Here is a 12,203-nt window from a genome sequence, read left to right as displayed (position 1 = left end):
AATTGCACCCACCCACCCACACGGCAGCCAGCCTGCCAGACGCAGGCCCCTTTGGCCTGCTGCAGATTTAAATGACTGTAATCAGTGGATGAATAGCAATCAGCAGTCTTGTATGAACTGCTGGCAGAACGCCTGACCCCCAGCTCTCTCCACCAATCAGAGCGCTGCGTCCCATTCATGACTAATCACAACGTGTACCCAGAGCTCACCACTTCCCTCATAATTGACGGAAGAAGCGTTCTTCTCTTCCTTTGAGTCTTTTTGTGTCGGGCTGACCGGATTGATGAGGGATGACGGTGGAGATGAAGCTCTTTCCTGCGTTTCTTTTTTGTGTGTGTGTGTGGGTGTGTGTGTGGTGGCAGCCGTGGTTTTCCTCCTGGCACGAGCCATCGTCACAGAGGAGAGTTTGAATAAAACTCCCGTCAAGTTTCAGATTCAGACGTAGTTTCGGTGAAAAATTAGTTTAAATCAGACCAGAAGCAAGACGGCTCTAAACTGGCTTCTCTGGTTTTAAGCCTATATGTTTATTTATAGAAATACACTTTATAATTTAACATTTTACTGTGTAGCATATTAAAAGGGTTGAATAATTACAAGAAAGAACAAAACAAAGCATAATGTTCAAATTAATTACAATTATACTTGATTACACTTGAGTCACTAAAGTGCAACATAAACAAATTTGAGTTACATGTTTTGATACAGGAGCAAAATTTCTTGACATTTGAATCAAGTTGTGGTTTATTAATAAGGGAATACAAACAATGTGGACATTTAGAGGCATTTCCAAATTCACTGTGAAAGTTAGTGTTTGTTAAGTTTTTTGTGATGATGACTCCTGAGTACTTTCAGCAAATGAATGCAAGTCAGCTCGAGAATTGAGATAAAGTCATTTAAGCAAAATATATTCATGTGTGTAGATTTTGTATGCTTAAGAAGTGAAAACCTACCTTGTTTCTGACAAGTCTGAACCAAAAAATGCCACCGAAATGACTAAAAAAAGAAAAGAAAAGAGGGTTAATGAAAGGGGCTAGTCAGAGGGGAGATGGATGGATGAGGATGCCTCTGTGTTTGTGACGTGACTCCCCCCCCCCCCCCCCCCCCNTCCTATCTCCTCTCTTTCTTACCCTCTGCCTCCCCCCGCCGACTCTTACCCACCCCCTGCTCGCTGCCAGGGGTGGATCCCAGCGTTTATCTCCAGCATCCAGCCTCTGCGTCTCCTAGCAACAGAACAAGGGCCATTTAACTGCCCCAGCATCCTCCCGCTTTATCCGCTCGCTTGTTACACACAACATGCCAACTGCCTTTGTTCGCATGTTCCGCGCTTTTATGTCTCTTCACGAGGCCGTAAACTCTCCTCTGAGCCCGTCCGTTGGTGTTTTTTGTTGTACGACTTGTCTCCCATGCAGGCCTGCAGCTCTCAAACCCTATCAGTGCCACACTCAAGGGCAGACAGACAGGCAGGAGAGGCTTTTCTGTCAGGACGTGTCTCTCCAGGTGCACACACACACACACACACACACACAATCAGTGGGGGAAGACAGGACTTGGCCCCCAGTCTAAAAGGCCCTCGCAGAATCAATTAGCATTGAGATTAATGAAGTGCGTAATGAAGAGAGTGCTATCGCTCCTGCAGACAGCCGACAGACAGGCAGAGGGATGATTGGAAATCTGCGTCAGGAAGACACGCTGAAAGGAACATCAAAGATATTCAAATAACCACTTGGGCCTTTATTTTCTCCAAGAAAAGTGCCAAATTAAAAGCAGCGCGGCTTTAAATAAACCTACAATATGTGTGTGGTTCTAATATAATCACATTTCCATATAAAAAGTGCCATTAATAAAGCACATAATTAAAGATAAAATGATTGCATGGAAAAGCCTCATTTTTATCTTTCAGTGTCCATCAGTGCAAATATGCTAAAAGGAGGCTGCTTCCGGTGCAGATAATCCTGGGTGATATTCTCACACAGCAGGATGGATTCAGAGCTCAGTTTAGATTTTTATACATGTTTCTCAGAGGACTTGGAAAAAAACCAATGAAGATTGAGGCTGAAGGAAACACAATCTGTGAAAAATGTCACATAAACCTAAATAAATTGTTCAGCTTTTTACTGGTGATCATCAGCAGCCAATGACCTGTTATTGAACAATAATCTTCACCTTCTTCCTTCAACAAATCCTGGTCGTATTTGCAAAATTCTGGTCCTGTGTTCTTCTCTGGAGGTTTTAGCTGCATCTGAGCAGAAAGAATATCTTTATGCAATGTAAAATATGTCCAGCAGCTTCATTTGTCTGCCAACAATTACAGAAATAATAAAAACTCCTGCTCCACCTACCTGCTGCTACATGTTTTATGCTTCAGATTGACTTTTTTTTAAGCATTTTCCAAAATTTTCAAATTTTTTATATTGCAGTACAAGCTGGCTTTAGTTTTATCTGAGTGAGGAATGTCCCTATTTGACAGATTTTGCTTTTTAAGAAGCGTGTTTATATCTTGTAGTGCTTAAATCTCTTAAATGTTTTGCATCTTGTGGTGAACTCTTTTATTCCGTCGTGAAATACAGATTTGATAAAGATGCCTACCTGCTACAGTTTGTTCTTAGAGCCCATTTCAGATGTAAAACAGGGTTTTTTTAATACCTCATGGTGGAAAGAATCCACCTCTGCTATACTCAGGCTGCAGAGTTTTGATTATTTCTGTAACTGTGAGCTGCTGGGAGTTTAAAGTTAATCTGAGCCATTTATGCACTCAAACTGTGACAAGATTGTTTTTAGGGAGAAAATAAATAAAACTTCAAAAAGGCATCGTAAATTCTTTCTTTGGCATTAAAACACTGGAAAAAACTGCCATTTCATGAAATAAACAGGAAATGTTGCAGGAGAAGTAAAAGCTGTGGCTCAGAGGGATGAGATGTCTTTTAATAATAATAATTTTTAAAAAAACTGTTTGACACATTTCACCCCCAAAAAGTCATCAGTGTTTGACTGTAAATAACAAATGCTTCATATATAATAAAGGTTATTTTTTAAATAAACTGATAAGAGTTTAAATCAAAGACTAAATGAAGGAAGATTTTTGCTCCTTTAAACTGTAAACATCTTCATTGTTTTAGCCGACTGATAGGAGGTGAAAAGCTCATTATTGTTGGCTCTGCATTGTGATTGTTGACTTGTTTGTAGCGTAAATCTCACACACACACACACACACAATGACAGACACTCATTTCCTTGAAACACACACATTCAGAGACACACAGACTGACAGCCTGTCTCACACTGAACAAATCTGCCTGTATGTAGCTACAAACTGATGCCTTCACACTTCAAAGATGAAAAGGAAGGGTTTGTGTGTGTCTCTGTGTACTCTAACACACACACACACACACCAACCTTATCGCTTCAACACAGTGACAATAGAGAGCTTTTAGCCTGAAGTGTGATGTTAATGCAGCGTTTCTCCTCTTTAAAAGCCCCAAAGAGAGACAGAGGTGGGCAGGTGGGCTGTGCATCACCTCCTCAACTTGAGTCATGACTGCTGCAACCCACCCCCACCCACCCCAAAGATAAATAAATAAATAAACGTGTCGATGCCAGAACGACTCTCTCTCCAGACGCTGTACAGGATTACAGCAGCTGACTTTTGCTTTATGTTTTCTATATTTAATTTTAGCTGATTCAAAAGTGGCAGGAAAGGAAAGGAAAGGAAAGGAAAGGAAAGGAAAGGAAAGGAAAGGAAAGGAAATAAAATGTATAGAAATGTAAAGAAAAGGCAAAAAGAAAAGCAAAGGCTGAATCTGCAGCTTTCAGGTTGGCCCTGAAGAGTCCAGCAGAGTCGTGATCTCGACCACTGAAAGCCAACATCCAAAGAAGAAGCAGAGCCTCTCCACACACCCTCCACGTCACGGCCTCGTCTCCTCAGCTGTCTCTTTAGTTTACAGTACGAGCATAAAGAAATACGCCCTGCAGGGGGCTTTTCCTGACCGCAGCACGAGGACGTGAGAGAGGGGGAGACGTGGTTGGACATTAGTAGTGATGACAGCGGGATGCCGGAGGTTAGCAGGCCACTCTCAGATCTGTGTGTGTGTGTGTGTGTGTGTGTGTGTGTGAGGGTGGGGGGAAAACCCCATGGTCTTTGTGTGTCAGAGGATGATGTTGCTGCTGTTGTGATATCCACAGAACTGACACACATACAGCAGAAAACACAGCTGCACTATCATTTATTTCATGTTTTAAATCCTTTTTAATGGATAAAAACACAACATTGTTTAGAGCATCAGAGCCAGGAGGATCTTTGATCGTATTCATGTCAATTTAAATTAACCTACCCTGAATTTTTTATTGATAACTTGTGGATTTTTCTCAAATATAAAGGATGGAAAAGTGATCAAGAGTTGATCAGTAAAATGACAGATTTATAGATGTAAACTTCACTGTCACAGAAAGAGTGGGGCTTTATAGATCATGGAAGGCTTTTGAAAGAACAGTGTTATTTATCTTATTGTGTTAGTTATTTAGCACACACTTGGGGGAAAAACAGGAACATGATGCTTTATTTAGATCTACAATAATTTAACTAAACCCTAAATGCTAAGACAGAAATTGTAGTGTAGTAAATTAAATCCGATTTACCCTGAATTATTCCGACAAACATTTTCCAAACAAATGTTTGAAAAGGGCTCCTCCAGTAAATCAGTTTAATGGGTTGATGAATGTTATTATCATCTTAATCAAAGATCTTAAACTAAAACTCTTTTTGTCAATTTCTTGTACATTTTTCACAAAGTCTCATCTTCCAGTGCTGAAGTCTGGAGGCTTGTAGTGAGCAGATCATTTTAAAGGTTTGCTGTAATCATTTCTTAATCAGCATCTAAGACCCTTTGATACACGATTAAACTATGTGTACTACACTAATAAAGCTGCAGTATCAGAGGATATAACATTAATGCATGTACAACACTTCTTTAAAGCAAAAAATGTTTAATTTATGTATTTAGGACAAGAAGGTGTTACTTTTGGTGACAATAAATAATGATGCAATTCTGCAGCTTTATAGATTTCAGATGCTCCGAATGAATTTTATTTGCTTACAGCTCAACAGTTTCCTAACACAAACTGACTTTATGTTTTTAGAGAAAACTCACAAAAAAAATACACAAAGTATTGAGGATTATTATGTGTGTTTCATCTGCAGACACAGAAACAGTCAGGGTAAAAAAGTAAACAATGTGATGTATCAGAGGCATGATTAACAAATCTACTTGTCTTTAACAAAGTCTAAAATTAAGAAACACTCTCATATGAACACTAATGTGTGACGTACTGGATGAGATTAATATTTAATCATAAAATGCAACAACAAAATGCATCTTTCTAGAGTGAGAAAGATGATATTCACAAAATATTATTTTCCGACTGAACATCCCAAAAAGGCACACCTCTGGGATCACAATCAATTATTTGCAGCTCAGTTAGAAAAGTCTGAATCAGAGTGAATTGTTTGTCAGTGTTGGAAGGAAACAGTTTCTAGTCTTTGAAAAGAACAACCAGCAACATGAGAGCGAAACACTTTCTGATAAGTGGAAACGGCAACACAAGCAACACGTATGAGGTCAGAATAAAATATCATCAGTAATACTGGGGGACTGTGAAGCTGATTCTGATCCGAACTTTGTTTCTCTACATTTGCGGTTTGATTTGCGGCACAGCAAGCAGTTCCTGGATGTTTTTCTTCTTCTCCTCCTGTTTTAGTCCAGTGTTTGTGCAAGCAGCAGCTGATGATGATGTAGTACCGTTTCCAGCTGCTAGTCTGCAGTGTTACCTCAAGCCTCCTTCTCTGAAAGTCAATCATTCCTTCTGTCTGAGTCTTTCTTTGTCTTTTACTGTCTCTCTGTCTGCAGACATGAGACAACAACACACACACTCACACACACACACACACACACCACCTCACTCATTGCTCTCCCTCCCAATTTTTGTGGCCATGGCAACTATCTCTGAATATGGCCTGTGGATACATTCACTATTACCAGGTCATTGCCTTGCAGCCTATCTGTCCTCCCATTGAAACACACACACACACACACACACACACACACACTCTCCTTCTAGCCCCTGTCGGCTCTAATCATCAGCCACTGAGGAGGCACAAAGCTTAAAAGAGAGAGGAGAGAAAAATAACCATGGCAACAAATTTGAGGCAATTTCAGTAATAATATGAATTAGATGCCAAGCTGAATTACGTTGTGCAGGGAAGGAAAAAGCTCTCAGCTCTTCTTTTGAAGTCAAAAGAACAAGAAAATACTGCAGCACCTTTGTTTGTGTTTACTTCTAGTGTTTAATGTGGAAAAAGGTGAGTTTTATTTTGTCTTTTACAAGATTCTCATGCTAACATTCAGCCACAATGACCCTGTTTCTATTTTAAGATGGATGCCACATTAAGATAGCAAAAATAGGACACACACACACACACACACACACACACATCCTTATACACACACTCACACACAGACACCCCTGTACACACACTCACTCATACAGAATGAATGTCTGAGCAGAAATGGCAGCTGGCGAAACAGGCTTAGCCAAGCATGAACATCAACATGAATTCCCACTCGGCTGGAGCTCGATGCCCTGATGTGGCGTCCGCCTGCGACCCCGTGTTCATGTCCCCAGACACCCCTTCACACGGCGGCGTGGAGGGCCACGCCACTTCCTGAGGCGGAAGTAATGCCAGCGTGCTCGAAAACAGAACAGATCAGAGATGATCTCAAGTGTGTTGGGGATAAAGATGCTGAAAATAAGCTGTTTCCTAACTGTGAGCTGCTCTTTATTTTTCAGCCTCAAACACACTTTTTTCCTCAAACAAAATCAGTGTAATTAGATAAATTTCTATCCTGCTAAGTCTTTATTCATTATCAAGACAATAGAAGCAATCAGCATCCAACAAAATCTCTACTGAAATGAAACTACGTATTTTTAATGCATAATTTTAACAAAAATGTGTTAAAGTATTTAATAGCATTTGTGTATTTGGCTTATTTATTGAGATTTTGATGTGTTAATATAAAATAGAGCTTATTATCTGGTCTGTGAAAGCATTTACTTTTTACATCTATTATTTTAAAAACTACTAACAGTTTTGTATCAACAGAGCTTTCGTTATATTTTGTCTGTATGCTTTTGTTTGTTTGTCTGTCTTGTTAGCAAAGTATCTCATGAAGCAGTAATCATTGGATGTGTGTCTACAACTGGTTAACCTTTGGAGTCAACCTGATTCAAGATGGCCACTACAGCTAATTGGCTTTAACCAACACAAAAATGGCTCTAAATCGGTCATTTTCTTACAGATATTGTGCTATAATGTCATGTGATAGTAGCTGAGTGTCATTCAGAACACATACTCTGAGCTCGATAGCTCGTGATTTTGCATGATGGGTATAAGATTATATTCAAAGTTTGACAAAATGGTTTTAACGCCATCATTTGTCTATATAAAATGATCTTAGTCTAACACTGTCATTAAATGTGTCAATCTAGCTTTTAATTTAAAAAGAAATTGTTTCTTTTGATTGTAGAAAACAGTCGGGATAAAAGCAACGTTTAAATAAGAAAAAGTTTAATGTTAACTTTCTGTGGCTGCTGGGATGAAAGAAATGTAAATGCTCATACATTCCTGTACATATAGACCTCCAACAGACCTCCTCCTCTTCCTCCCCCCTAACTGAGTGATGCAGGTGCATCATGGGCAAACTGGATTCCCATGAGCAGGAATCCAACCATCGGAAACACGCACACTCAGTCAGGAGCAGATAAAATACCCACAGTTGTGTAATCAGCTCACATCAGTGAGTCATCTGCTGCTTTTTATCCCCTCTGACTGTAAACAGGAGCAAACAGGAGCATCAGCGCTGCTGGATGAGGACAGACAGGCAGACAGACAGACAGACAGACAGACAGACAGACAGACAGACAGACAGACAGACAGACAGACAGGCAGACAGGCAGACAGACAGACAGACAGACAGACAGACAGGCAGGCAGGCAGGCAGGTAGGCAGACAGGCAGGCAGGCAGACAGACAGACAGAAAGGACTGTCAAGCTGAACCTGTCATGTCTGCTGCAAAGAAGCAAATGTTAAGGAGCATGATAATTCATTATGTAGGAAACTGTCTGCAAATAGATTTAAAGAAAGACTGCAAAAATTAAAAACTACAAACTAAAATTCTGCAGTTTTAGCATCTTAACCTCCTGAGAGCCTGCGTCTTCATACGAGGACATTGCATTAAAAAAATGCACACCGAACAAAAGCTTGGGTCTCAGGAGGTTATGGATGAATGGATTAATTTGGTGTTTAATGGTCATAAACTAACCTACTGGGTTTTAGCCCTTCCACCTTATAGTTTGGATGAAATTAATCGACATTTTCCCACAGTTTTCCGATTATTAATGATGCAAAAGGTTAATTTAATGAAGATTCGTTTCAAAGTTCACAAATTTAGAAAGTTTCCAATTTGTTGCAACCCTCATATATTCATTTTCTGACCAAATTAATTCTCTGCATATTAAATGTGGGCAGTTTCTTAAAAAGTCTGAAGAAACCAGGATCCAGCTTAATGTAACATGATCATCTTATTGTATAACAACTATTAATTTACAGCTGCTGTTCATCAAATTCAAAACGATGCATTCAAATGAAGCTTGCTCTTTTCACCCCTGTGAAAGCACCAGCTGTATAAAGAGCTCTGACAGAAAGTGGAGAAAAAGGCAAAGAAAAGAGGAGATGGAGAGAGCTAAGGGGGGGGGGGGGGGNAATGATTTGCAGCTGTGGCTGCAGATAAAAATGGAGCCATTTTCTTTCTTTTCCTGGGATGATTATCTGCAGTCAGGTGCTTTGGACGGAGGTAAGATCACAACAGAACAGAGAGACGGTGGAGGACACAGCCAGGAGGAGAGGAGCTGAGAAACAGAAGAAAAAAAACTTTTTTTTTTTTTTTGCTTCCTTAGATCATATAAATATCATTCTGCAGCAACTTTTTAATACCAAAGAGTGCAACATGACAACAACAACATGTCAGATGTTCAGTTTACGGTGCTGTCAGAAAAGTTACTTTTTCAATTAAAAACATTTGTTTGTAAAAATGTGTTTGTGCCCTTTTATTAAAAAAGGAAAAAACCCACACTGGTCCCTGAAATAACTTGAAACTGACTAAAATAATAACAAGAAAAAATGACTGAAAATCAACGCTTTTGAATTTTGGTTCACCAAAATTATTTTAAAAAACAAATCAATGACAAAAAGGAAAACAAAAACTAATGTGACCATAGGCGACATGTTAAACTAAGGTGTGTCCTGTAATCTGTGTCAAAGGTGTCTCCAATATTGTAATTAATTAGTCTGCCTGTTTAAAGGGTGACAGGTAGTCACTGTACTGTTTGGTATCATGGTGTGTGCCACACTGAACATGGACCACAGAAAGCTAAGGACACAGTTGTCTCAGGAGCTTAGAAAGAAAATGATGGAGCAGAATGGTAAAGGTAATGCCAATAAGACCATCTCCAAGCAGCTTCGTGCTCCTGTGACTCCAAAACCAAGATTCTGACTAAGACCGAAACCGAGAACTGAAACCGTTGAGTGAGACCTCCACGTGCACAGCGGAGGCGAGGCTGCTGGACTGAAATGCAATAAGGCAGCAGTGAGGGCAAGCCGAGGAGAGGAAAGGCTAAGAGGCAGATACGGAGGTGTTAATATTGTTTGCTGTTTATCTCAGCTAAACAGAAGCGCACAATAGAGATGGTATCTTTCCCACAACTGGGTGAGAAAAATTCAGATCACAGTGGAAATGCGATACGCTACATTTAAGATTGAATTAGAGGGAGGCTGGATCTGATAACTTGGTGTGTGTTGCTGCAGAAGTGACAAGAGGAATGTGTTGTTGTTCTTAAAGGAATGCAAAGGATGAGGAGCTATTCAGGCAAGCTAAATGGACTTCAGTCATCAAAATAAATCCCACAGATGTTTTCAAATAGGGGGAAATGATGCAATGAAATCACAAAGTGTGGCAACCTTTAAATGAAACATCGAGTATATCTCTGACATTGTTATGTGTGGAACACATCATTCAGCTGTCCACTGGAGACCTGAACCAAAGGCTGGAGCCCAGAAGCAGAGGGGATGCTGACAGGACCTGATTTGTGTTTCTGTCAAAGCTCAGAGATAAAAACAGGGCCAGGAATGCAGACGGGCCACTTTGCATATCACACTTTGCAGTGATGTTGAGCCCATGACACAAAGAAATCATCCAAATCAACCTCTTTTTTTTCACATGTTTAATATTTCCCTGAGGTGCAGGATGCTTATCTGTGCATGTGAGCAGAGTAAGTGTCGCTGCGACCTTGAACAAATGAAAAGTGTGTGTCTGTGTGTCCAGCGTGCCCTCTGCAGTCATGCACGTGTTCCTCGTTGTTCTCCTTAAACTGTACAAGAGGCAGATCTGAAAGCAATCTGCAGCGGATTGTAGACACACGGGGAGGAGGCCTGAGGGCCGCTTTGGACGTGCGTCTGAGAAGTTGAGCTTATCGACAGGTTTGTATGAGAGGTGTTTCTGCAGCTGCCCAGAGGGACGCATCGCAACTGAGGCAGAAAGCAGCAGGACAGAGTCACCTCTAATGTGCTGTGAAGGAGACTGAACCAGTACTTTCTTTGTCTTTGCTCGGTCATTTGCTCTGAATGATGTGGAAATGTATCCACATCTTCATTATTGTCCGCCGCTGAATTTGAAAAGCCAGCAGCTGACAATTATTCTCAACGCACAGAACAAATCTCACAAGATCACACAATACTGCATAAGATTGTGCATATTGTTATACTCAAGATTTGACCAAAAAAGCTGAAACTCCATCATTTCTCAGGTATTAAATTCTGGCACGAAAGACAGCAGACGATAAGATTTCCTTTAATAATTATTTAGTAAAGATTATTTTGTATATTATAGAAAAGTAGACAGAAAGTGTAGCTTAAAAGCATGCCTAAATGATATTCACTACAGTCATTCTGTGGTTCAAAATGTTTCATAAAAGGCTTTTTACTCCACTTCTGCTAAAGAAGTTTTTTGGTTAATGTTAAAAATGTTCATATAAAGAGCAAAAATCTGTCAAACATTCCTGATTTGAGTAACTTCAGCATAAACACAAATTCCTAAATATAAATCACATTTTTTATATACGTCACTGAGGATTTTAGTTATAAACTAGTTCATGTTAGTGCGACCCTGTGTCACTTCATGGTCGATATGAAAACGTTGCAATGAGAGTCTGAAGAAATAAAACAGCTGTTTGGTTTCTCTCTCTGTCTCCTTTGTGTGACGGTTCATTTGAGACACTGATGTTTCATTTATTTTGATTTTGATTTATTTTATTTCACACCTTCAGGGGACTCTTTGGGTGGGTTTGGGCAACAGAACTTTGTGACATAAACAAATAATTAGACATAAATGAGAAGTGTTTCTGTCCTATAAAACATTATTGTTCTTAAGTTGAGGCATGCAGTTTTTTGCACTAAGGAGAGAAAATACTGACAAAAAGGGCTCAACAAACAAGCTTCTAGTCCTTTTTTTATTCAAACAGAGGTATATTTTAGGAGATTTTGGACAGGTAAATCTCCGTAGGGTTTTGAATACACAGGTAATTATATTATATTTTAGGTCCCTAATATTGTTGTTTTTAGAAAAAATGTTGACAATAAGAAAACAATCAAATGCCACATGATGTTTTTTGTTTTCTGTTGTTTTAAAGACAAACTGACTGTCAAAAGGTCAAAATGTTTGAGACATGTTAAAGGAAGCAGTAATGTCTTCAGTGGGATATTTTCAGCTGACACTGAAGCTAAAAGTGGCTGAAATCAAACGCAGGGACAAGCTTTGGCCTGTCGAAGTCAAATGATTACAGCTCTCTAAAGACAAAAACACCTTTTGTGGCCGAGCTGCTGGGTTTGTGCGACGTCTCACACATCAGCTCGGGGATCAATAGTCACATCTTTTCTCCCTCTCGTGTGTTTTTTTGAGCGTGTTTGTGTGTCTGAGTGTGATGCGGCTGAGCTCATGATAAGTGCTGGGTTTTTTTTTCCCCCCCTCCTGCTCTTGATTTTGCTGCTGACAATAGCAGTTAATGACAGCTCAGAGTGGCTGCACGGTTTGACTGAAGGG

Source organism: Kryptolebias marmoratus, linkage group LG4, assembly GCF_001649575.2.
Source record: "Kryptolebias marmoratus isolate JLee-2015 linkage group LG4, ASM164957v2, whole genome shotgun sequence".
Classification (NCBI taxonomy): domain Eukaryota; kingdom Metazoa; phylum Chordata; class Actinopteri; order Cyprinodontiformes; family Rivulidae; genus Kryptolebias; species Kryptolebias marmoratus.
The sequence above is the reverse complement of the archived record's forward strand: the minus strand, read 5'-3'. Positions refer to the sequence as shown.